Source organism: Gorilla gorilla, chromosome 1, assembly GCF_029281585.2.
Source record: "Gorilla gorilla gorilla isolate KB3781 chromosome 1, NHGRI_mGorGor1-v2.1_pri, whole genome shotgun sequence".
In the NCBI taxonomy this organism is placed as follows: Eukaryota; Metazoa; Chordata; class Mammalia; order Primates; family Hominidae; genus Gorilla; species Gorilla gorilla.
The window spans coordinates 184691904-184717537 of record NC_073224.2 but is presented as its reverse complement, the minus strand read 5'-3'; positions in this window follow the sequence as shown (position 1 = coordinate 184717537).

The following is a 25634-nucleotide window of genomic DNA, read 5'->3' as shown; positions in this document are numbered from 1 at the left end:
AGAAAGAATTTGCCACTCTCCTTCCTTCTTTGCGTCACCAAATCCTGACTCACAAACCTGAGCAGGTGCACCTGACATTCTGAGCTAGGTCACACTTGAACCCTGGCTGCCAGGGGAAATGGGAAAGCAGAGCTTTCCAGAGAAAGAGGCAGGCTCTGCCAGCCAGCTTCACTCCTGAGATGGAAAGTTCCCCAGTGTAGGAGCTGAAGGGTTCAGATTCTGGGTAGCTATGAACATCACATGTCCAGTACTAGGCCGTCTCCAAAGTCCCTCCAGCACTAACGTTTCCATGTTTCTGGGCACCACAGTGAGAACTGGCACGGTCATCACATCAACATCCTTTCCTTTACATCAGCAGGCTTTAAGAGCTACATCATCATCTCTGTGCCACAGACAACTATACTCTGTATTACAAATCCTTCTTTCTAGGTACTTGGGAGACATACTCTGCATGTCCTTGCCTTTGTGTTTAATCGAGCCACTGACACCAGGCTGTTTTTCCTGGCCCCACAGCCCTAAAAATAGGGCATTATTGAATAACACAATAACCTGGTCAGAGATCTCTGCCTGCCCCAGGCCTGTGTGTGGATTCATATTTTCAGTGAGCAGATGCCCTTTCCATTAGATGATCTATTTTTAAACTTGCCAAATGTCAATTCTCTCTCAAGTGGCAATTCCCATTCTGCAAGACTCGCTGGTTTGTTTGTTTGTTTTCCTGTCAGAATTTACTCTACAATGTACAAAACACATTTGCCATTCATTGTTCTTTTTGGACAGAAGGAACATTTTTTAATTCTTGCCTCTACTCTCTTCTTTTTTATTTGATTGAGAGCTAAGAGAATTGATGAAAAGGGATTCTGGAAGTGCAGGGTCCAGGATGTTGGAGTAATTTATGCGCCTTCTTTTAATTCAGTTTCCACCATATCTGCTTCCTTTTTTGGCATTTAAAGTAGCCAAGCTGCAGGAACAAAGCAAACTTTATAAAATCATTCAGTGTGAATAGCTGATTCCGGCTTAATTTGTTGCTACTCCAAGGTAACATAGAGGTGTGAATATAAAGTAATATGACTGATGCTTAAAAACCTCCAGACATCTGACACATCCAAATGAATGCTGAACTCCTCAAAGAGTCCCCTTTGGATGACATTGTACTTGGTTTGAAAATATTCTCTTTTTGCTTAAGGCATTTTTGGAATATTTTTTCAGAATCATCTCCCCATGTGTGGATCAGACCCTCAAATGTCCTCAGTGGCTGAGGAGCATGGGGCGTTAGCTCAGGAGACGGTGCTGTCCTGCTCTTTGGAGATGGTGTAAGAGAGGCATAAGTGTGGTCATAGTGAAAAGGGTGTGAGCTTTGGAGTCAGATGATTTGGGTTCAAATCTTCTCTCTCCCACTTACAAGCTTGGCCATGCTGCTTAACATCTTGAGGCATCAGATTCTTTGTGTAAAATGAAGGAAGTTACATCTTCCTTGCAGGGTTGTCATGAAGGTTAAATGAATTAATGTGTATGGAGTTCTGACACCTGGTAAAAATGTAAGTGTTAATACTGTTCTCTAATCCACTATTTATTTTTTTTCTTCTTTTTTTTTTGAGACAAGGCCTCATTCTGTCACCCAGGCTGGAGTGCAGTGTTGTGATCACTGCTCACTGTAGCTTTGATCTTCCAGGCTCAAACCATCTCTGGCCTCAGACTCCCAAGTAGCTGGGACTACAGGTGTGCACAACCACACCTGGCCAATTTTTTTTTTTTTTTTTATAGAGATGGGGTCTCACCATGTTGTCCAGGCTGATCTCGAACTCCTGAGGTCAAGTGATCCAACCCGCCCTGGCCTCCCAAGGTGCTGGGATTACAGGTGTGAGCCACCCTACCCAGCCCTCAACTGTTCTTCCTAATACACTGTGTCCAGCCAAATGAAGTTGCTTTGCTCTTCCTGTGTGTTTAGTGATGCTCTTCCCTAAAGACAGTCCCCTCTTTAATGCCCTCTGTCTCACCTCTGTATGTCCCAAACCTATTTCTCCTTAAAGTCCGGCTCAAATAAAAATAATGATACTAATGAACAGAAAAGTTAAGCAATTTACCCAAGGTCTCATGACTCTTATGCCAGTAGTAGAGGCAGACTTTGGGCCCAGGCTGTCAGATACCAGTGTCTACACTCTACAATGTCCACACTACAACACTAGGCTATGCTACCTACTTGTGTAACTGCCTCTACAAATTCCACCATCTTCATGAAGCTTAGCAGATCTCTCTTAGAACACCCTCTTCTACTTTTGAATTCTATGTCCCCCACTTACAAAGCTTTTCTAATGAGACATGTATCTTTCCACATGACATTAGAATCATTTGGTTACTGGTCTCATCTCCCTGCTAAACTGGATGTTTAATAAGTGCTATTTATTTCATAACACTCTTCTTGATACCTTGCATAATCTATTGTGCTCAAGAATATTTATTCAGCAAATTATTTTAAAATGCAAATCTGATTATGTCTCTCCTCTGTTTAAAATGTTCCATTTCCTTTAAGATAAAAACCGAAATTTTCAATGTAGCAAGAAGTTCCTGAGCAATGAGTTTCCCACCCTGCTAGCCTCACTTTACCACCGCCCCTAGCTCATTGCTGTCCAGCTATCAGTGGCTTTTTGTCCACTCTTCGAGCTACCAACCCTCCTCAGGACCTTCTCACCGGCTCTCCCTCTCCCTGGAAGGCTGGGTTCTCTTTCCCCACATTGACTTTGGCTCCCTCCTGTCATGACTGTTCTGATGACCTCCCCTTGTTACTTTGCCTCCGGGCACCACTGCCCTTCTCAGGAATGGATGTGTAACATTCTGGCCAGGTGTGACCAGTCCTGTGAGAGGGGACCCACCTGGGGGCCCTGGCTCTGCCCTCACTTTCCAACTTTCCAAGTGGGAAATCCAGGCTGGCTGACACTTAGGGATCTGGGCCCGACCTCTGTAGGGGCCTCTGGGGCAACAAAGGCTGCTTGTCCAGTCCAGCTCACCCTGTCGTGGAGGAGGCGAGTTCTGACTCCATGCCAGAGATTGATCCTGACAGTGGCATTTTCTAAAGGGACTTGTACCCTTCATCTCTCCTTGGCTCATATATTTTGGCTGCCAGCAGGCCTGGCTCAAAGCCATCTTGGCAAAGAAAAGATTTTATAGCCTGGTTGGTTTAATTTTGTTTTCTCCCCACCTAATCCCGGGCAGAAATATCTCCAAACAGCTTTTATATTATCAGAGATAGGATGGGGGAACTATGCAGAGGAGGAAAGGCATCAAGACAAGGACATCTAAGTTGGAAATGGGTTATTTCTTTATTTAAAAATAATGTATGCTGGGCTTGGTGGCTCACACCTGTAATCCCAGCAATTTGGGAGGCTGCGGCGGGATGGATTGCTTGAGCCCAGGAGTTTGAGACCAGCCTGGGCAACATAGCGAGACTCTGTCTCTGTAAAAAATTAAAAAATATATGTTAGTTTTATAATAGTTGGTAACACTTACTAAACATCTACCAGGTCCCGGGTATTGTACTAGGAATTTGTACATATGTTAGTTCATTTAATTTTCCTAATTATAGCCCTTTGAGTTAGCTCTTACTATTAGTCCCACTTTATAGATTAAAAAGTTGAGATTTTGGTAGGTTAAAAAACTTGCCCAAGCTTACTAAGTAGCACAGGTGGGCTTATAGCTGAAGATACGGGAATGCTTGCTGAATTTTCTGCCGTGGGAATGAGAATATCAAATTACATTATGGTTTTGAGGGCAGGGGTCCAGCCAAGAATGATCATCAAAACAGCAGATTCCAGAAAGATTCAAGTGTGAACCCTGATATTCCCCAGGTGTCCACATGTTATATTTTACTTAATAAAAAGTAATCATTGTAATCAGTAATGGATGGTTATTCTAGTTTACTAGGAAGCAGCCTGGTGCAAAGGAGAGAACATGAGCTTTGAAGTCATATAGACCTTGGTTTGAAACTGAACTCAGACTCTTCTTTTTGTTTGTTTGTTTGTTTATTTGTTTTTGAGACAGGGTCTCGCTCTGTTGCCCAGGCTGGAGTACAGTGGTGCGATCTCGGCTCACTGCAACCTCCGCCTCCCAGCCTCAAGCGATTCTCCTGCCTCAGCCTCCTGAGTAGCTGGGATTACAGGCGCATGCCACTACCGCCTGGCTAATTTTTGTATTTTTAGTAGAGATGGGGTTTCACCATGTTGGCGAGGCTGGTCTTAAACTCCTAACCTCAAATGACCCACCCACCTCAGCCTCCCAAAGTGCTGGGATTATAGGTGTGAGCCACTGGGCCCGGCCTGAACTCAGACTCTTCTATCTGTGCAGCCCAGTACAATTTATGTAATATCACAGTGAGTCAGTTTTCTCATCTTTAAAATGGTACTGTGATTCATAACTCGTAGGGATGCAAAGATTAAGCTGGAAAACACAGCGAAGCTTCCTGCACTATGCCTGGCATGTAGACAGTGACCAATAAATGGTAGGGATGTTCCAATACCATTATTAGCCTCCCTCTAATATGTTATTGTTGGGAGATGATTCTACCATTAATATTTGCACTAAGGTATGCCATCTCTTGGAAGCCCTACTAAAAGAAAATGCCATAGATGGGAAACACATTAAACTATGATCAGTCTGAATTATTAAGTATTTTTTTTTTTTGAGATGGAGTCTTGCTCTGTTGCCCAGGCTGGAGTGCAGTGGCATGATCTCTGTTCACTGCAAACTCTGCTTCCTGGGTTCGAGTGATTCTCCTGCCTTAGCCTCCTGAGTAGCTGGGATTACAGGTGCCTGCCACCGTACCCAGCTAATTTTTGTATTTTTAGTAAAGATGGGGTTTCGCCATGTTGGCCAGGCTGGTCTCGAACTCTCAACCTCAGGTGATCTGCCCGCCTTGGCCTCCCAAAGTGCTGGGGTTACAGGCATGAGCCACAGTGCCTAGGCATTAAGTCTTAATTAATAATTAAGCTACACAGATGGGCCTCAACTTACAATGGTTCAAGTTACGATTTTTTGACTTTATGATGGTGTGAAAGCCACATGCGTCTGGTAGAAACCATACTTCAGATTTTGGATTTTGATCTTTTCCTGGGCTAGTGATATGAGGTAGGGTACTCTCTTGCAATGCCGGGCAGCAGAAGTGAGCCACAGCTCCCAGTCAGCCATGGAATCACAGGGGTAAAACAATACTTTACTGCATATGGTGTTGCCAACGTTTTTTGAATATTGTGTTTTCACATCTTATCATGTCTATAAAATACCCACCTGCAAACGATATTTAACATGTATTATAAAATAGGCTTCGTGTTTGATGAGTTTGCCTAACTATAGGGTAATGTAAGTGTTCTGAGCATGTTTAAGGTAGGCCAGGCTAAGCTATGATGTTTGGTATGTGGGGTGTATTAAATCCATTTCAGTTTAGGATATTTTCAACTTAGGATGGGTTTATCTGGATGTAAGATGAGCAGCATCTTTTCATTGTGCAAGCTTTCTGGAAAGTAAGATGGCAACTAACAGAAAAAAAAAAAGGCCTTAAATTAGTAATAGTAACAAAAGCTGCCTCCATTTAGTTATGGCCTATTATGGTTTCATGTCTTTTGTTTTATTGTTAATCCTTGTAACTACCTTGTGGGAATGATACTATTATCATTTGCTTTATGAGGTTTACGAAGAGATTAAGCAAATGTTTAAAGCCACCCGACAGTAAGTGGTGAAGACAGGCCTCACTCCAATGTCTGTGTTTGCCTCATTAAGCCCTTCTGTTGTCAGGCCTGGCAGTCCCACTTTTGGGAAAATATCCTAAGCAAATAATTTGAAAAGAAAAGAAGGTCATTTGTCAAAACAAAACAAAAACCAGAAATATTTATAGCTCTGTAATGTTCATCACCCAGCCCTATGACCTCAAATTGGAAGGTGGAATGGCAAGCTCCCACACATTAACACAAGATGGCAAGCTTCAAAAGACAAATGCATGAATTACATCGGTAGAGAACATCTGAAGCTACACTTAATAAAAAGGATGGGATCCAAAATAGCACCAAAAAGAATATGTATACGCTTCTCAAAAGTTAGGTGAAATTGATGTCTGTATGCTAGTAAGAATCAGAAGTATTTATAGAGGTATGCAAATGATTAGTATATGAAGCTTCCTTCCTTGCTGTTGTATTTTTGGGCAGAGCAGTTTAAATATTGTAGTCAATAAAAAAAGAAAAAGAAAAGAAGTATACCGAATCAAGTTTAAAAAAAGGAGATTTTTTTTTTAAATTCCAGAATGAAGCGGTAAAACCAGCTTCTTTAAAACACTAAAACAAAAAGTAATTACTATCTTAAAGAGGGATTTATTTATTTACTTATTTATTTGAGATGAAGTGTCGCTCTGTCACCCAGGTTGGAGTGCAGTGGTGTGATCTTGGCTCACTGCAACCTCTGCCTCCCAGGTTCAAGCGATTCTCTTGCCTCAGCCTCCCAGTTAGCTGGGGCTACAGGCATGAGCCACCATGCTGGCCTAATTTTTTGTATTTTTAGTAGAGGCAGGGTTTCACCATGCTGGCCAGGCTGGTCTTTCACTCTTGAGCTCACTTGGGAGCACTGGCCTCCCAAAGTGCTGGGATTACAAGCATGAACCACCGCACCTGACCAGCCAGGTTGATTTATTATAGTGTTCCTTTACTTAGAAGATGAGAGCTCTTAGGGGTGTACTAGGATAGCAATAGAGGGGCTCTAAATTTTTAGTATATTTCATAAAACATGATGGACATTATATACTTTAACTGCATATTTAAGCACCTTGGCAATAGTTTGATATAACAAAAGGATAGAAGGTCTTGGGCTCTGTTATCAGGTTACCTGGGGTTTTTTTTTTTTTTTTTGAAACAGAGTCTTGCTCTTTTGCCCAGGCTGGAGTGCAATAGCATGATCTCAGCTCAATGCAACCTCTGCCTCCAGGGTTGAAGCGATTCTCCTACCTCAGCCTCCTGAGTAGCTGGGATACGGGCCCCCCACCACCATGCCCGACTAAGTTTTGTATTTTTAGTAGATATGGGGTTTCACCATGTTGGCCAGGCTGGTCTCGAATTTCAGACCTCAGGTGATCTGCCCACCTCAGCCTCCCAAAGTACTGAGATTACAAGTGTGAGCCACCATGCCCAGCTACCTGGGTTTTAATTCTAGCTTGTTACCTAGTTGCACAGAAGGGAAGCTAAGCCCTTCTGTGGCCTTGTTTGTAAAATGGGGATAATAATAATGCCTACCTCAATGGATTGCTACCTAGCACATGATAAGAGTTCCATAAACATTAGCTACTATTAAGCCACAAAGCTGCATTGTTTTGACCTGGAATTATATCAGTTCAGCATGAATTTTATGTCAAGCAAATCAGAAGTATTGACAATTGTACAAGCTTCTGATTGCTAAAATATGGAGAAATAAATCAACTATGAGCCAATGCACTTTGATCAATAAAATCTTTGAAAATTATAGGAGAGAGGAAGAAGAGAGGGAAGGATAAATGACAGGGATCCTTGGTGATAAAATCTGAGGATGAATACACAAGACAGATACGTTTTGATAAGGACAAGAGGAACAGGAGGCCTGGACAGAGAACAGAAGTGAAAGCTGAAGCCATGACACGCTTTTGCCAGAATCAGAGAGAGAGGGTCAATTTGTTGAAGTCTGGCTTCTCCTGAAGACAAATCATTGTCCTCCTGTACTCTTGGTGCTTTGGTTAGATCGCAACACCTGAACCCACACCAGGACTTGTAGGGGTGAAAATGTGTTTCAGAAAGCGTCTATGCAACCTAGGTGCCAGCTGCGGCCCCCCCTCCCTGGGAAGTCTGGTTAACCTCGACCTGAACCCAAACACCACAGCCTGTGACATCACAAGTCCTCTGCAATTTCTCTCTTACTCTGATCTCTTCCTCCACCTCACTGCTTTGTGCTCCCTGCCCCAAGTCAATTCTGAGGCAAAGTTCTGCCCTTCCACCAAGTTCTACAACAACCCACATGCACCAATTCTTTTGTGAGCTTAGTTTGCTGCTGAAGATGGCTGGGGCAGATGTTGCAGGTTGGAGGTCCCAGCCACAGAGCTTTCTGCCTTCTCCCAGTTCCTTTTCCTCCACTTTTCCTGGTCTCTTTCTCTTTCCTCCCTCCAGCCCCAACACAAGTGCCTCCCCTGCCTCACACAGGGGAGACATTCCAACCCAAGCACTTAATGTATTTTGCCAACTAAGTGAGTTTACTCATCCTAAGGGGAAGTCTGTTTAAAGTGATTTTCCATTCACATAACAGGTGTATTAGGCTAGACCAAAACATGTGACTATGTTTTATGCAAAAGAGTGTTTATAAATAATTTATAATTATTGGCTGGGTGTGGTGGCTCATGCCTGCCCAACATGGTGAAACCCCGTCTCTAATAAAAACACAAAATTAGTTGGCTGTGGTGGCGTATGCCTGTAATCCCAGCGACTCAGGAGGCTGAGGCAGGAGAATTGCTTGAAACTGGGAGATTTCAGAGGGCCGAGAATGCATCACTGCACTCCAGCCAGGGCAACAGAGTGAGTGAGACCCTGCCTCAAAAAAACACAAACAAACAAAAAAACAAACAAAGAAAACTATTAAAAAATATAAAAATGGTTATAAATAAACAGTGGCCTATCTGTGGAGTTTTGACAAAAAAGAACGCCGGTAGTGGCAAGGATCTAGGACTAAGTGTGAGACTATGGGGAGCCATTGAAGGATCTTAGTGTGTCTTCTAGGAAGGTCACTGTATGCCAGGCACATGACAAGGAGGCAAAAGTGGATGCAAGGAAACCACAGGCAGGAAACAAGAGGCTCAAGGATAAGGCTTGTTGGTGGCAGTGGAATGGAGGGATGGATTCAGAAGGTTGAGCTTATGGAAGTTAGTGGCCAAAGGATGTGGGAAGCTGGGGAAGGATTAAGAATTAGGGTGGCTCTTATCCTTGTTGGCTTAGAAATTTACCAGTTGTAAAACTGAAAGTCATACATCCTGTGAGACCCCTCTGTCCTGAGCAAACCAGAATGGTTGATCTTTACTTAGGCTTATGACTTGAGAGAGTAGGGGGTTAGCAAAGCCATTCATCAAAAGGAAGAATATAGAAGAAAAAAGTTAGTGGAAAGATAGGGTAGGAGGGGAGGTGGTGTTTGGTGATAATCGTCTTAAATAAAATGTGTTTGAGATGTCTGTGGGATATCCAAGTCATGACAATAGCATCATGGTCAGATAGAAGGACAAGGCAGGTGATACAGGCTTGATAATAATAAACCGACAAGCACAACCACCATCTAACAAAAATAGCCAAGATTACTGAGTGCTTATTATGAGCCTGGTTCTGTTCTAAGTACTCTGCATTTTTTGGTCTCATTTGATACTCAGAGCAACTCTATAAGGTGGGAATTCTTATCTCCATTTTGCAGTTGAGGAAACTGAGACACAGAGATGATAAGAAACTTGTTTAAGGTCAAAAGTCAAAGAGTTAGTCAGTGGAGGTGCTGGGGCAAACATCTCTGGCCAAAGATGTTCTTTAAAACGTATTTTACGATAGCAAAATGTTAGACACATCTAAGTAGGAGGTAAATAGTTACATAAATTAGGATGCACCCAGAGAGGGATGAGTGAGCTCCATTTGTCCCCTGCTCTCACTCCAAGGGAAAGAAAGCCACTCTCCTCTTTCTGTCTCCTGCAGAGGCTCCAGCTGTGCCAGTTTTGTTCTTTTCTGCCTATGCAGTGTCAGAAGGACAAGAAAGTGAGAGCAGAGATGAGGGGGAGCGTTGAAGATGTTGGTTCTGATGCAGCTGTGGCATCTTGGGGAAGTGGAAGAGGGAAAAAGGGAAATTTTAAAAGACATATTCTTATTGCGTGAATCCCCTTCACAGAATTAGAAGATACAAACAAAGGGTTTAAGTTCTTTTTTTTTTTTTGAGACAGAGTCTTCTGTCACCCAGGCTGGAGTGCAGTGGCACGATCGCGGCTTACTGCAAGCTCTGCCTCCTGGGTTCACGTCATTCTGCTGCCTCAGCCTCCCGAGTAGCTGGGACTACAGGCGCACACCACCACGCCCAGCTAATTTTTTTTTTTTTTTTTTTTTGTATTTTTTAGTAGAGACGGGGTTTTCACCATGTTAGCCAGGATGGTCTCGATCTCCTGACCTCGGGATCCGCCTGCCTCGGCCTCCCAAAGTGCTGGGATTACAGGCGTGAGCCACCGCGCCCAGCCTGGGTTTAAGTTCTTTAGCTTTCTTTTTGCTGAGCCCAGTTTCTGTGATGGTGGCAGCACTCAGAGACAGGGCTGGGGGAACGGTTTTACCTGTACTGCCGCAGCATTGTCGCAGGTTTCCAGGGCAGTGGAGGCCCTAGAAACCATCTGAACAGGAAGGGCAAGGGGAGTCACCAGGAACTGAGAACTTACCATGTGCCAGGTGCTGGAATCCCACTCAAGCAGAGAGAAACCACAGCCTTGGTCTGCTGGGAGCTTCTGGCTTAGTTGGGGAAACAGATAGACATAAACAGTTTTACTATAATGCAGTAAATGAATAGGTGCTGGTCTACACAGCAGGATGCACAGGCAAGGAGGAGCTTCACTTAGGTCGCAGTGGAGGGGCATAGGTGGTCAAACAAGGCTTCCTGGAGGAAACAGCAACTGACCTAAGTCTTGAGAGAAGAGAGAAGACAGGAGAGGAAAGATATTCCAGAAAGAAGGACCTGTATGGGCAAAGGCGGTAAAGCAAGAAATAGCTTAGTGTGCCCTACCAGCAAGTTAATGTGCCCAGAAGAGCGAGCCTGAGCTGTGGAGTGGGTGCTCCTGGGTCTGGGCAGGAAGCAGGGATTGGATAAAGAAGGGCCATGCCAGCCTGGTGCGGTGGCTCACGCCTGTAATACCAGCACCTTTAGGGGGCCAAGACAGGTGGATCACCTGAGGTTAGGAGTTCAAGACCAGCCTGGCCAACACAGAGAAACCCCGTCTCTAATAAAAATACAAAAATTAGCTGGGCGTGGTGGCACGCATCTATAATCTCAGCTACTTGGGAGGCTGAGGCACGAGAATGGCTTGAACCTGGGAGGTGGAGGTTGCAGTGAGCCGAGACTGTGCCACTGCACTCCAGCCTAGGTGACAGAGGGAGACTCTGTCTAAAAGAAAAAAAAAAGAAGGGCTACACCTAGGACCTTGGCTGGCATACTCTGAGCCAGCAGAGCCCCAGAGATTCTTTTAAGCAAGGGTGTAACTAGCCAGATTTGTATCTTAAATAAACCACCTCTGGAAGCCAGTGTGAGGAGAAAGGCTCAACATGGGAAACCAGTTGGGGAGGCTGTGTGAAGTGGTGGAGAGAAAGTGGGGTCAAATTCTGGCTGGTCTGTTTCCTTGGACAGGTAACTCACCACCTCTGAGCTTCCATTTCCTTGTATCTAAAAAGGAGATAACCAACCTACTCTGAAGGGTTTTGAAAGGACAATTATTAAGTGCTTGGCACAAAGTAGACACTTGAAAATGGGAGTTACTGCTATAGTTCAGGCAAGAGATGATGATACCAGAAATAAGTCATATAATGGAGATGCAGAAGAGGGATTAGATTTGAGAGAAATTATGAAAGAAATTCTGCAGACTTTTCAATAGGGAGGCAGTGACACATGGGGTGGGTAGGGGAGAGGGAGACATCTCATTAGAATCTATTACTGTTCTTTGGTTATTAGCAACAGAAAAACAGTTGTGGCTAAGTTTAGCAAAAATAAAGTTAGTGGACGCAAACAGCCTAGCTCTCAGAATCAAAGGAAAAGCTCATTAACCAGGCCTCAGAAAGGATGGAAATGGGGAGGCCCTGGGATCCAGGTTGTAGGAAGTAATGGGCAGTGTTAGGATGAACGTGCATCATTTGTGTTGTGTCCTCAGATCCCTTCACCCAACAGGCTAGCTGATCTTGAATGGATTTGCCCACACAAACCACAATAAAGTGAATATTGGAGAGAGATGGGTCCCCAGAAGAAAACCAGGTGCTATTGTTAGGAGAAAAGGGTAATAGGTATTGGGTAAAAGCAATCAGTATCTTGGATGTCATGTTCGTCCTCACTGTCACAGCTATTGGCACAGCCCTACACACCGTTCTAGCACTGGCACCATTAGCCAAGAAAGGGAGACGTATGATGGATTCTGCAGCGAACCTGTTGAGTTTGATTTTCCATATGGACTTGTGATAAGTTGTAGAGTTTATAAGAACTCTAGGAGGGAGGTATAGAAGTGGAAGATTATCAGTTTACAAGGGTTGAGAATAGATGATATTGGCCAGGGATAACACCTAAGGAAAGAATATTGGATTGAGAATCAACCCTTGAAGAAATACCTACTAGGAAAAACATAAAAAATAAAAGACAGAAAGAGAGAGAGAGAGAGAGAGGGAGAAAGAGAGAGAATATATTTTAGAAACTGAGAAGAAATAGTTTGGTTTGTGAGCCAGGAGAAGACCCAGGAGAGAGTGGAGGTAGAATTCCAAGAGGCAGGAATACCGTTAGGTGACGAATCATGCTGGTTTGCCTGGAACTGTCCCAGTTTTAGCACTGAAAGTCCCATGTCCCATGAACTCTGCCAGTCCTGGGTAAACTGGGGTGGTTGGTTACCCTAGAGTCAGTAGTGTTGGGAGAGCCAGGAGCAACAGGGAGTGTAGTATGAGAGACAACCATTGGAACCAGAAACTGGGAACACTAGCAGCTGAACTAGTGTTGCTATATTGGAGATAATGGGGGAATCAAAGGCAAAGGAAATTATGGGTAGACGCATGTTTTTCCCCTAGACCAGAATGGCCTGTAGTGGTAGTACTACTCTGCTTGGTTGGCCCTGAATAATTAAGTTTATCTTTCTAGGCCTCAGTTTCCCCATCTGTGAGATTATGTGATCACTATGGTATTCTCCAGCTCTAACCATGTATGATTGTGCAAACCCGTATTTCCCAGCCTCTTGGGCCTCTGGGTGAGGCACTTTCTGATTCTTCTATACTGGAGCTGCAGAGCCAGCATGAATCATTTTCAGCTCAGAAGGAGCCAGCCCTGGGGGAACAAGATGTGAGATTTCAGTTCATCAGGGCTAGGTGCCAAGTAATAGTTCCAGCTGCCATTGGCCAAAAGTTCACATGCAGGTTGCTTTGCCTCAGGGGTCTCAGTAAATATTAAATAACACACTGGATGACCCTGGACAAGCTACTGAAACAATTCACCAATAGGTTAACTCATCCGTCAAGAAAGTAAGTGGTTTCTGGCTGGGCGCGGTGGCTCACACCTGTAATCCCAGCACTTTGGGAGGCAGAGACAGGTGGATCACTTAAGGTCAGGAGTTCAAGACCAGCCTGGCCAACATGGTGAAACCTCATCTCTACTAAAAACACAAAATTAACTGGGCGTGGTGGCGTGCGCCTGTAGTCCCAGCTACTCAGAAGGCTGAGGCAGGAGAATTGCTTAAACCCGGGAGGCAGAGGTTGCAGTGAGCCGAGATCGTGCCATTGCACTCCAGCCTGGGTGACAAGAGTGAAACTCCGTCTAAAAACGAAACAAAACAAAACAAAAAAACAAACAAAAAAAGAAAAGTAAGTGGTTTCATGCTCAGTGTGGCCAGGTGTGTGACACAGAATGATTGTGGGAACAAAGGTACAAACAGAAATATTTATTCCTAGAAAGGCCACTGCCTTAGGTTGCGTTCCCTAGAAGTAGAGCCAGAGACAGAGATTCCTGTTCAAGGGATTTATTGGGAGAATGCTCTCCGGAGAAAAGGAGAAAGGCAGGCAGCATGAGGCAGGGGAGGAAAGTAAGCCAGAGTGTGGTCCAGCTTCGGTCTGCTCCCATGGGTGCTCTGGAGCACACATTGTGCACATTCATTAGTCTCACCTAGGGTAAGGGAGTGGGAGTAGGCCTTTTATACCCCGATGTCAATCAGTCATTGGCTGAGGTCCGTGGGCAGGTGAAGTGGGGGAGAAAGTGGGGTAGCCTCTCTCATGAGGGTGGTTTTGTTTTTGTTTTTGTTTTTGAGATGGAGTCTCACTTGTTGCCCAAGCTGGAGTGCAGTGGTGCAATCTTGGCTCACTGCAACCTCTGCCTCCCAGGTTCAAGCCATGCTCGTGCCTCAGCCTCCCGAGTAACTAGGACTGCAGGCATGTGCCACCACACCCAGCTAATTTTTGTATTTTTAGTAGAGACGGGGTTTTGCCATGTTGGTCAGGCTGGTCTCGAACTCCTGACCTCAGGTGATCCGCCTGTCTTGTCCTCCTAAAGTGCTGGTGAGGGTGGTCTTGTTTGGCCCAGGGCAATTCTATACAGAAGAGGGCAGCAGAATTTTATCAGCAATACTCATATCTGTTGGCTGGAAAAAAGAAGCATGAACAGGATCCACTAGAGCTATCCTATGAATAACAAATAGAGGTATCTTCAGGTTTGTAGTGGATGGGAAATCACATATAAGTAGATGAAAACAAAACAAAAATAAATGGTGGTCCTACCATTCATGCAGATTTAAAAGCAATTTGAAGGGCATATATAATCAACTCATAAACATCACTCACCATTCCAGTGACAAACACTAGAACTGCTCTCACCTTTCCACACATATTTATTAAATTTCACATTGCCAACAAAGAATTCACATCTTAATATGTAAAAAGCTCCTACAAATTGATAAAATAAAAACTCTGATAGTTATGTAGGTGGCAGATTTTAACCAATTCAACGGATTTTAACCAATCCATTGAAGAGGGAATACAAATAGCTAACAGACATTAAAACAATCATTCAACTTTGCTGATAATCAAAGAAACACAAAGAAAGGAATATATTATACACTTTCACCTATGAAATTACAAATACTTTAAAATGAGAGCAGACAAAACTGGCAAGGGAAAGGAGAGATGGGTGCTCTCTACATAGTTGGCAGAAATATAGATTGGTCTTACTATTCTTGGAAAATAATTTTATAGTATGTTCATGGAATTTAGGAACGTTTAAACCCTCTGATTGGTATTTTTACTCCCAAGAATTCATCCTAAAAAATAATGCAAATGTTTCACTATCATCACATAATGTGATTGAGAAGTTGCTATATGCTAGGCATTGTGCTAATTGCATTAATATGCATTATTTCATTTCATCCATAAGTTTCCTTATGAGGTATTTTCATGAAGTCTTTTTTTTTTTTTTTTAACAGGAGAGGAAACTGAGACTTAAGGAAGTGAAGTAAGGTTATATTGTGAATAACTGAGGAAGCTGGGATGATCTGACTCTAGTGTGCTTTAATAACTTTACTTACTTTATGTGCTCATTCATATATGAGTTCAATAAGAGTAAGAAAAAGCTAATCTTTAAACGAAATAATTAAATCAGGCAAACTGTTCCTTGCTCCATTGATCAGGGAGACTTGGCAGTGTTTGGATTTCTAATTAAATCAGGCAGTTTTAATTAGGGTTCCTAGGGCTTTCTCCTTGTCCTGTGGAAAGTTTTGTGACGAATTTTACATGAGAATATAAAACAGTCCCAGGCTCCTTCATGCAAGCTTGTGTTGTCAGCCACTGAATTTGACACCTTTTTTGGGTTAGGGTATCTGTGAACTGACAGGGGTTTATAGCAACCCATTACTGAAGCAATCAATTGCATATACCTGTTTACTTGTCTATCTTTTCCCCCAAACTGAGAGCTGTATAATAGTGGGGATAGTGTCTGTCTAATTTATTAACCTTAAAAGGTGAGAATGGGTTATGGGAGGCATTCAGCGGTGTCTTCCAAACTCTCACATATGAAAAAGAAGACATTTCACAAGAATGGCCCTTACAATGGCATTGTTGGTATTTGCAAACAATTTGGAAGGACATTTGGGTTATTTCTCGTTTTTGATTATTACAAGTATAGCTGCTATAAACATTTGCGTATAACTGTTACATAAATGTAAATTTTCATTTCTCAGGAATAAATGCTCAGGAATAATTGTTGTTTTGTATAGTAGGTGCGTGTTTAACTTTTAAAGAAACCATTAAACTGTTTTTCAGAGTGGATATACTCCTCTCTTACATTCTGATCAGCAATACGTGAGTGACTCGGTTTTTCTTTTCTTTCTTTTTTTTTTTTTTTGAGATGGACTTTCATTCTTGTTGCCCAGGCTGGAGTGCAATGGATGGCGCGATCGTGGCTCACCACAACCTCCGCCTCCCAGGTTCAAGCAATTCTCTTAGCCTCCCGAGTAGCTGGAATTACAAACATGAACCATCACGCCTGGCAGTTTGTTTGTTTATTTATTTATTTATTTATTTATTTATTTATTTATTTATTTAGACGGAGTCTCGTTCTGTCGCCAGGCTGCAGTGCAGTGGCGCGATCTCAGCTCACTGCAACCTCTGCCTCCCGGGCTCAAGCGATTCTCCTGCCTCAGCCTCCCGAGTAGCTGGGATTACAGGCACACGTCACCACGCCCGGCTAATTTTTGCATTTTTAGTAGAGATGGGGTTTCACCATGTTGGTCAGGATGGTCTCAATCTCTTGACTTCATTATCTCCCTGCCTGGGCCTCCCGAAGAGCTGGGATTACAGGCATAAGCCACCTTTCCCGGCTGAATTTTGTATTTTTAATAGAGACAGGGTTTCTCCATGTTGGCCAGGCTGGTCTCGAACACCTGACCTCAGATGATACGCCCGCCTTGGCTTCCCAAAGTGCTGGGAATACAGGCGTGAGCCACCACATCCAGCCGACTCAGTTTTTCTTAATCATCAATAGTGTTTGGTGTTGTCACTATTTTTTAATTTAGCCATTCTGATAAGTGTGTAGTAATATCTCATTCTGGTTTTAATTTGCATCTCCTTACTGGCTGACAATATTAACCATCTTTTCATGTGCTTATTTATCATCTGTGTATCCTCCTTCGTGAAATCCCTCTACATGTCTTTTTTCCCATTTTCTAATTGGATTGTTTGTTTTTTAAGTTAAATTTTGAGTGATGTTTATATATTCTACCTACTTGTTTGATATGTGGTTTGCAAATATGTTTTTTCAGTCTCTAGTTTGTCTTTTCTCCTCTTAACAGGGTTTTTCATGGAGCAAAATTTTTTATATTGATGAAGTCCGTTTTATCCATTTTTTATTTTATAGTTTTTTTTTCTAAAAGTGTCATAGTCTTACATTAAAGTCCATAATCCATTTTGAGTTAATTTTTGTATAAGATGTTAGACTTAGGTTGAAGTTAACTTTCCCTCCTTCTGGGTATTCAGTTATTCCAGCATCATTTGTCGAAAAGGCTATTTCTCCATTGGATGGTTTTGCATTTGGGCATATTTGTATGGGTCTTTTATTAGTTCTCTATTCTGTTCCACTGATCTATGTAGATCACCACCAATTCCACCAATATCAATCTTGATTACTATAGCTATCGACTAAGTGTTGAAAGCAGGTGGTCTGATTCTTCTCATTTTTCTTCTTTTTCAAAATTGTTTTAGCTATTGTAGTTTCTTTGCTTTTTCATCTAAAATTTAGAATACACTTCTTTATATCTAAAAAAGTATTGCCAGAATTTAGAGAAGGATCACATTAAACTTATAGATCAATTTGGGGAGAATTGACATCTTCACTCTTTTGACTCTTTCAATCCATGAACACCATACGTCCCTCATTTATTTAGATCTTTGATTTCTTTCATTTCGTAGTTTTTAGCATACCCGTCCTACATATTTTGTTAGATTTACTTAAACATTTCATTGTTTTGAGTGGTTATAAATGATATTTTATTTTTAATTTGTTAGTTTGTACAAATACAATGATCATTGTATGTTTATCTTATATAAACTTTCTGTGTTCACTTATTAGTTCCAAGAGTTTTTAATTTTTTGGGGTTTTTTTTTTTGTAGATTCCTTGGGATTTCCTATGTGGACAATATGTCATCTGGAAATAGATAAAATTTTACTTCTTCTTTTTCTAGCTGAATGCCTATTAATTATTTTTCTTGCCTTACTGCATTTGCTGAAATTTCTAGCATTATGTTGAAGAAAGGCAGTAAGAGTAGTATCCTTGCCTTGATTCTGATCTTAGTGAGAAGGCATTCAATCTTTCACCATTAAGCATAATGTCAGCTATAGGCTTTTGTAGACTTTCCTTATCGAGTTGATAAGTTTCTCTCTATTTCTATTTTTCTGAGAGTTTTTAGAAATCAGAAATGCATATAGAATTTTGTCAAATGATTTTTTCATAGATTGATATAATCATGTGATTTTTCTTCTTTAGCCTGTTAATGTGGTGAATTGTTGAATATCAAACCAGTCTTATATCCCTGGAATAAATTTGAGTTGGTCATTTTATATAATTCTTTTTTAAATGTTGCTGAATTCTATTTGCTAATATTCTGTTAACAACTTTTGCATTTATATTCATGAAGGATATTGGTCTGTGAATTTCTTTTCTTCTTTGAATTGTCTTTGGTTTCGCTATCAAGGTATTATTTAAGCTTCATAAAATGAAGTGGGAAATAGTCCCTTCTCTTCTGTTTTCTGGAATAGATTGTATAGAACTAGTGTTAATTCTTCTTTAACATTTGCTAGAATTATCTAATAAAAAGATCTGGGTCTGGAGATTTCTTTTTGGAGAGTTTTTAAATGATGAATTACATTTCACTAATAGTTATAGGGCTAAGCAAATAATTACTTCACATTGGGTAAGGTGAGGTAGTTTGTACTTTTCAAAGAATTGGTCCATTTAATCTAAGTTGTCAAATTTATGTGTGTAGTTCATAGTATTCCTTATTATGGGTTTGATATCTACAGGATCTGTAGTGATATTCCCTGCTTCATTCCCAATATTGGTAATTTATGCCTTCTCATTTTTTCTTTGCCAGTTTTGCTAGAGACTTGTCATTTTATTGCTCTTTCAAATAACTTGTCCTTTGTTTAACTGACTTTCCCTACTGTTTTTTGTTTTCAATTTCATTTATTTCTTTTTTTATCTTTATTGTTTTCTCCCTTCATTTGCTTTCTTTCCTTTTTTTTCTTTTTTTTTTTTTTGAGATGGAGTCTCACTGTTTCCCAGGCTGGAGCGCAATGGCACGGTCTTGGCTCACTGCAACCTCTGCCTCCCAGGTTCAAGCAATTCTCCTGCCTCAGCCTCCCAAGTAGCTGGGACTACAGGTGTGTGCCACCACACGCAGCTAATTTTTGTATTTTTAGTAGAGATGGGGCTTCACCATGTTGGCCAGGCTGGTCTTGAACTCCTGACCTCATGATCCGCCCGCCTTGGCCTCCCAAAGTGCTGGGATTACAGGCGTAAGCCACCACGCCTGGCCCTTCATTTGCTTTCTAGGTTCTCGAGGTGGGAGCTTAGATTGTTGATTTGAAACTTCTTTTTTCAAAATATGAATTTAGTGCTATAAATTTTCCTCTCAGTACTGCTATAGATATATTCCATAACTTTTTATGTGTTATATTTTTTCTTTCAGTTTAATATATTTTAAAAATTTCCTTTGAGGCTTCTTTTGTTGACCCATAGATTATTTATTTATTTATTTCCCTTTTTATCTTTACTGTTTTCTCCCTTCATTTGCTTTCTTTCTTTTTTAAATTTTTTTATTTTTATTTTTATTTTTTTTGAGACAGAGTCTTGCTCTGTTGCCCAGGCTGGAGTACAATGGCAAACTCTGCCTCCCAGGTTCAAGCAATTCTCCGCCTCAGCCTCACAAGTAGCTGAGACTACAGGCACATGCCACCACACCCAGGTAGCTCTTTTGTATTTTTGGTAGAGGTGGGGTTTCACCATGTTGGCCAGCCTCCCAAAGTGTTGGGATTACAGGTGTGAGCCACCAAAACCAGCCAGATTATTTAGACGTTATTTAGTGTGTTATTTAGTTTCTAAATGTTAAGAAATTTTCTCCTTATACTTCTGTTTTTTTTTCTAGTTTGAGTTTATTGTGGTTGGATAACACACTCTGTATGATTTTCAATTCTTTTAAATTTGTTGAGTTTTTTTTTTTTTATTGGCTTAGGATATGGTCTATCTCGATGTATGTTCCATGGGCTCCTGAAGATAATGTGTGTTCTGTTGCAGCTGTTGGGTGAAGCATTCTCCCTACATCATTTGGGTCCTGTTGGTTCATAGGGTTGTTGAGTTCTACATCCTTGCTGACTTTCTATCTAGTTGTTCTATCAATAGTCGAGAGAATGGTGTTAAAGTCTCCAACTAAAATTGTGAATTTGTGTATTTCTTTTTTCAGTTCTATCAATTTTTACTTCACATATTTTGCAACTCTATTGTTTGGTACATATACATTTAGGATTGCAATGTTTTCTTGGTGGATTGGCTGTTTAATTATTATGTAACGCCCCTCTCTGTCTCCAGTAATTTTATTTTTTTTCTGAAGTTCATGTTATCTGATATGAATATAGTCACATCTACTTTCTTTTGATTAATGTTTGCATGATGTTCCTTCCCCATCCTTTTACTTTTTATTTATTAATTTATTTTTCAAAAATTTTTTTGAGATAGGGTCATGCTCTGTTGCTCAGGCTGGAGTGCAGTCTCAACCCCCCAGGTTCAAGTGATCCACCCACCTTAGCCTCTCGAGTAGCTAGGATGACAGGCATGTGCCACCATGCATGGCTAATTTATTATTTTTTTAAATGTTTAGTAGAGATGAGGTCTTGCTATGTTGTCCAGGCAGGTCTTGAACTCCTGGTCTCAAGCAATCCTCCCACCTCAGCCTCCCAAAATGTTAGGATTACAGGCATGAGCCACTATGCCTGGCTTATCCTTTTACTTTTAATCTGTCATTTACTTTTGTTGTATTTGAAGTGAGTTTCTTACAGATAGCATGGACTTGGCTTGCATTTTAAAATCCCCCATACCAATCTCTTTCCTTTTGATACAAACTCTTCCACTGTCACCCAGGCTGGAGTGCAGTGGCAGAATCTAGACTCGTGGCAACCTCTGCCACCTGGGTTCAAGCAATTCTCATGCCTCAGCCTCCAGAGTAGCTGGGACTACAGATGTGCGCCACCATGTCTGGCTAATTTTTGTATTTTTAGTAGAGACAGGATTTCCCAATGTTGGCCAGGCTGGTGTCAAACTTCTGGCCTTAAGTGATCTGCCCACCTCGGCCTCCCAAAGTGCTGGAATTACAGATGTGAGCCACTGCGTCTGGCCCAATCTCTATCTTTTAATTGAGTATGTAGACCATTTACATTACATGTAATTATTGAGATGGTAAGTCAGCCACGTTACGTTTTGTTTTCTGTATGTACTCTGTTTTTCATTTCTTTGTTTTCTTTTCACTGCCTTTGTTGCTGTGGATTATTTAAATTTATTTTTAGACTTCTATTTTGATTTATTTGTAGCGTTTTTGATTACATCTCTTTGTGTAGCTGCTTAATGATCTCTCTAGGTATTATATTATATGTACGTAACTTATCACAGTTTACTGGTGTAATCATTTCACCAATTTGAATGAAGAGACTTTTTTTGAGATGGAGTCTTGTTCTGTAGCCCAGGCTGGAGTGCAGTGGCATGATTTCGGCTCACTGCAACCTCTGCCTCCCAGGTTCAAGTGATTCTCCTGCCTCAGCTTCCTGAGTATCTGAGATTACAGGCATATGCCACCACACACAGCTAATTTTTGCATTTTTAACAGAGACAAGGTTTCACCATGTTGGCCAGGCTGGTTTCGAACTCCTGGCCTCAGGTGATCTGCCTGTCTCAGCCTCCCAAAGTGCTGGGATTATTAGTGGCCTTAGAAAAGGGACCCCAGAGAGCTGCCTTGTCTCTTCCATCATGGGAGGAGACAGTGAGAAGGTGCTGTTCTATGAACCAGGAGGTGGGCCCTCACCAGACATTGAATCTGGATACCTTGATCTTGAACTTCCCAGACTCTAGAACTGTGAGAAATAACTTTCTGTTGTTTATACGTCACCTAGCTTATGGTATTTTGTTATAGTGACCTGAACAGACTAAGTCCCTGAGGCTCTTCTTTCTTTCTTTTCTTTTCTTTTTTTGGCTATTCTTTTTTTGTTGCTCAGATTGTATAATTTCTATTGTTCTATCTCTGAGCTTACAGTTTATTGATCCTTTCCTCTGTGTGGTTCATTATGCTCTTGAACCCATTGATTGATTTTTATAATTTTGGTCATTATATATTTTACAAAATTAATTTTATTTTTTAGAAAAGTTCAGACTCACAGTGGCCAGGCGTGGTGGCTCACGCCTGTAATCCCAGCACTTTGGGAGGCATAGGCAGGCAGATCACCTGAGGTCAAGAGTTCAAGACTAGCCTGATCAACATAGAGAAACCCCATCTCTACTAAAAATACAAAATTAGCCGGGGGTGGTGCTGAATGCCTGTAATCCCAGCTACTTGGGAGGCTGAGGCAGGAGAATCGCTTGAACCTGGAAGGCAGAGGTTGCCGTGAGCCGAGATTGTGCCATTGCACTCCAGCCTGGGCAACAAAGCGAAACTCTTGTCTCAAAAAAAGAGAAAAGAAAAGTTTAGACTCACAGCAAAACTGAGTAGAAAATGCAGAGAGTTACCACATATTCTCTATCCCCATGCATCCACAGCACTGCCCCCCTACCCCACGTTGGCATCCTGCACCAGAGTGGTATATCTGTTACAATCAATGAACTTACATTGACACATCATTATCATTCAAAGTTCATAATATATATTAGTGTTTACTCTTGGTGTAGTTATCATAGTTTTCAGCTATAACATTTCCGTGTGGTTCTTCACATCTTACCTTTCTTTGGCGAGCCTTTCTATTTGTTTGCTGAGACTGTTTTTTCACTTGTTTCAATTGCTTATTAAAACATTTTTTATAACGACTACTTTAAATCTTCAGCAGAATATTCTAACATCTCTGTCATCTTGGTGATTTGGCATTTACTGATTATGTTTTTCATTCAATTTGAGATCTTTTGGTTCTTGGTAAAGTGAGTGGTTTTTAATGGAAACCTGACATTTTGGGTATTATGAGATTCTGGATCTTATTTAAACTTTTTGTTTTAGCTGGCTTCCTTTGATACTGGTCTGCTGAGAAATGAGTAATAAGAAAGTGCTGTCTTATTACTGCCAGGAGGGTAATAGAGATCACAGTTCCCTACCCAGCCTCTGTTGGTACTCAAGGGGCAAGGGCCTCCTTGTTACTACTGCGCAGAGGTGGGAGTGCTGGCCATCTGCTAGGCCTCCACTGATACCTCCCTGGCTGGGAAGGATTGGAAGGCCTTGTTAGTGCTCCACATGTGGCCTCACTGACACCATGTGGGGAGGGGAGCCTTTACCTGTTGGGAGGTGGCGACTCTATTTCCATTGACTGTTCCAGGGGGGAGATGAAAGGACACCTCATCACTGCTGGGTGGGGTTGGAAATTCAGGCTCCATGTGGTCTTTACTGATACCCTCATGTCAAGGGTACTTGCTACCACCTGGCAGGGGTGAAACTCCCAGCTCCTTACTTGGCCCTCTTTGATACCATCCCAGTAGGGGTTTGGGGTGTCCCTTTTCAGGTCGGCAAAGGTAGAAATCTAGACTCCCTGCTCCACCTTTGCTGGCACATTGGGGGTAGGGCCACAGGTTTGTGTGTGTGTGTGTGTGTGTGTGTGTGTGTGTGTGTGTGTTTCCTGTGGTGTTTGGCTAGAGTACAGTGGTTTTTACTTTTTTTTTTTTTTCAGTGGTTTCTAGAGGCTGGGGGGAAGGTGGGATGAACAGGTGGAGCACAGGGATTTTAGGCTGGGAAAACTATTCTGTATGATACGACAATGGTGGATACTTGCCATTATACACCTGTACAAACCCATAAAATGTACAACACAATGAGTGAACCCTAATGTAAACTACAGACTTTGGGTAATAATGATGTATTTATGTTGTTTCATCATTCTACCAAATGTAACCCTGGTGGGGGACCTTGGGGTGGGGGTGGGCTGTGTGTGTGATGGGGAAGAGCATGGGGGAGCTCCGTATTTTCTGCTCAATTTTGCTATAAATCTAAAACTGCTCTCAAAAAATAAAGTCTGTTAATTAAAACAATTGGGTCTATATGATGGTAAAATGTGTGCTCTTGCCTCCAGCTCACGACTCTCAGTGTGCCTGCATTCAACCGCCCACGTCTCAACCCCTTGTGTCTTAATTCTGCGAAACCCTGGCCACTTTGCCTAAGCTCGAGACTGCCCTGGCCTTACTCCAGTTTGATCTGCTGTCCCCGCTACCTCCCTCTTCTCCATGGCTTAGAAGCTCCTGAACTTGGCACCAGACGGACTTGAGCGACAACCTCTTTAAGCCTCATTTTCCCCATCTGTATGAAAGAAAATGCCACCAGATTATTGCTTAAGGTTCAGGGTGGTGCCAGAACCAGCGTAGCCTCCTATTGCTCTAGGAGGCTGACTCTGGGAAGGCGGTCCTTTCAGATGCCCCGTACAAGAAGTAAGGAGAGGGGGTGAGGAAAAGAGAGTGGAGCAGGACGACCTCCGGGGACCCGCACACAGCAGCCGGGCTGGCCAGCACCCTTCCTGCCACTGACACACCTCAAGACATGTTTGTTTTCTGGGTCCTCCTCAGGGTCAGAGTGGGAGCAGGGAGCACGTGGGGCGGTGGGGGACAGATGTCGTTTTTCAAGTGACAAGCGCGACTCTGTTTCCGATTCTCACAGGCAACCTGAATGCCCATCACATCAGGCAGGGAGAGCTGCCCAGATCTGACACTAACCCCTTGTGGAAGTGCCTGGCGGGTCCGTGGGGTGAGGGGGGACCTCCTACAGGGCAACGAAGGCGGAATGAATTTAGTGTCTGTGAATGAAGCGGGATTGGCAGCCTTTGAAACAAACTCTGTCTTTGTTCCTGACCGTACCTCCCAGACCAGGGCAGTGCCAGCTTTCTTCACTCCATCCTGCCCACATTCTTTGGCCCAACTCAGCTGTGAGGACAGGCACAGAGGCTCCCATGTTTTAAGCCCTAGAAGGGATCAGTTAATCTGTGTCTCGGAGACCCACAAGCAGCCTGCGGCCTGCACGGGTGGAGTCTTACAGCTGAGTTGCCAAGATAGCAGCTTTCACACACTTGTGACTGTAGCCTACAGTGAGAAATAAATTTTGCACTATGACCCAGTGACACACACCCATCCACCCACACACACACATTCATGTACATGCTCACACACAATCTAAACATTTAAAAAATGAAAGAAATAGACTAGACAGTATAAGAATGCAGTAAAAATAAATACCGTTTTGTGAAATGTGTGTATGTGTGTAACTCTGTGAGTGCGTTGAGTCACGCATGATAGAAAGTGTATTTCTGACTGTGGATTGTGGTAAAAAAAAAAAATCAAAAGAAATTTGTCTGGATCATTGTTTCTCCAACTATATAGTAAATCACCAGACTAGAGATTGACAAAACACTTTACCATATTAAAGTCCCCGAAAATTCCCACAGCAAAGAAAATCTGTTGAACTTTGCTGATACCCCTACTTCCCCCCCAAATGCTAATATTACTATGTCATGGAACTAATATTTCATAGAACACAGTCCTGGAAGGAATTTGAAAAATTCTCTAGAATTTCCACAGGAGTTTTTAGCCACAGGGTAAGAGGGAGTCTGTTTCAACAAGTGCAGAGTTACTAAATCTGTTATATTGTTGG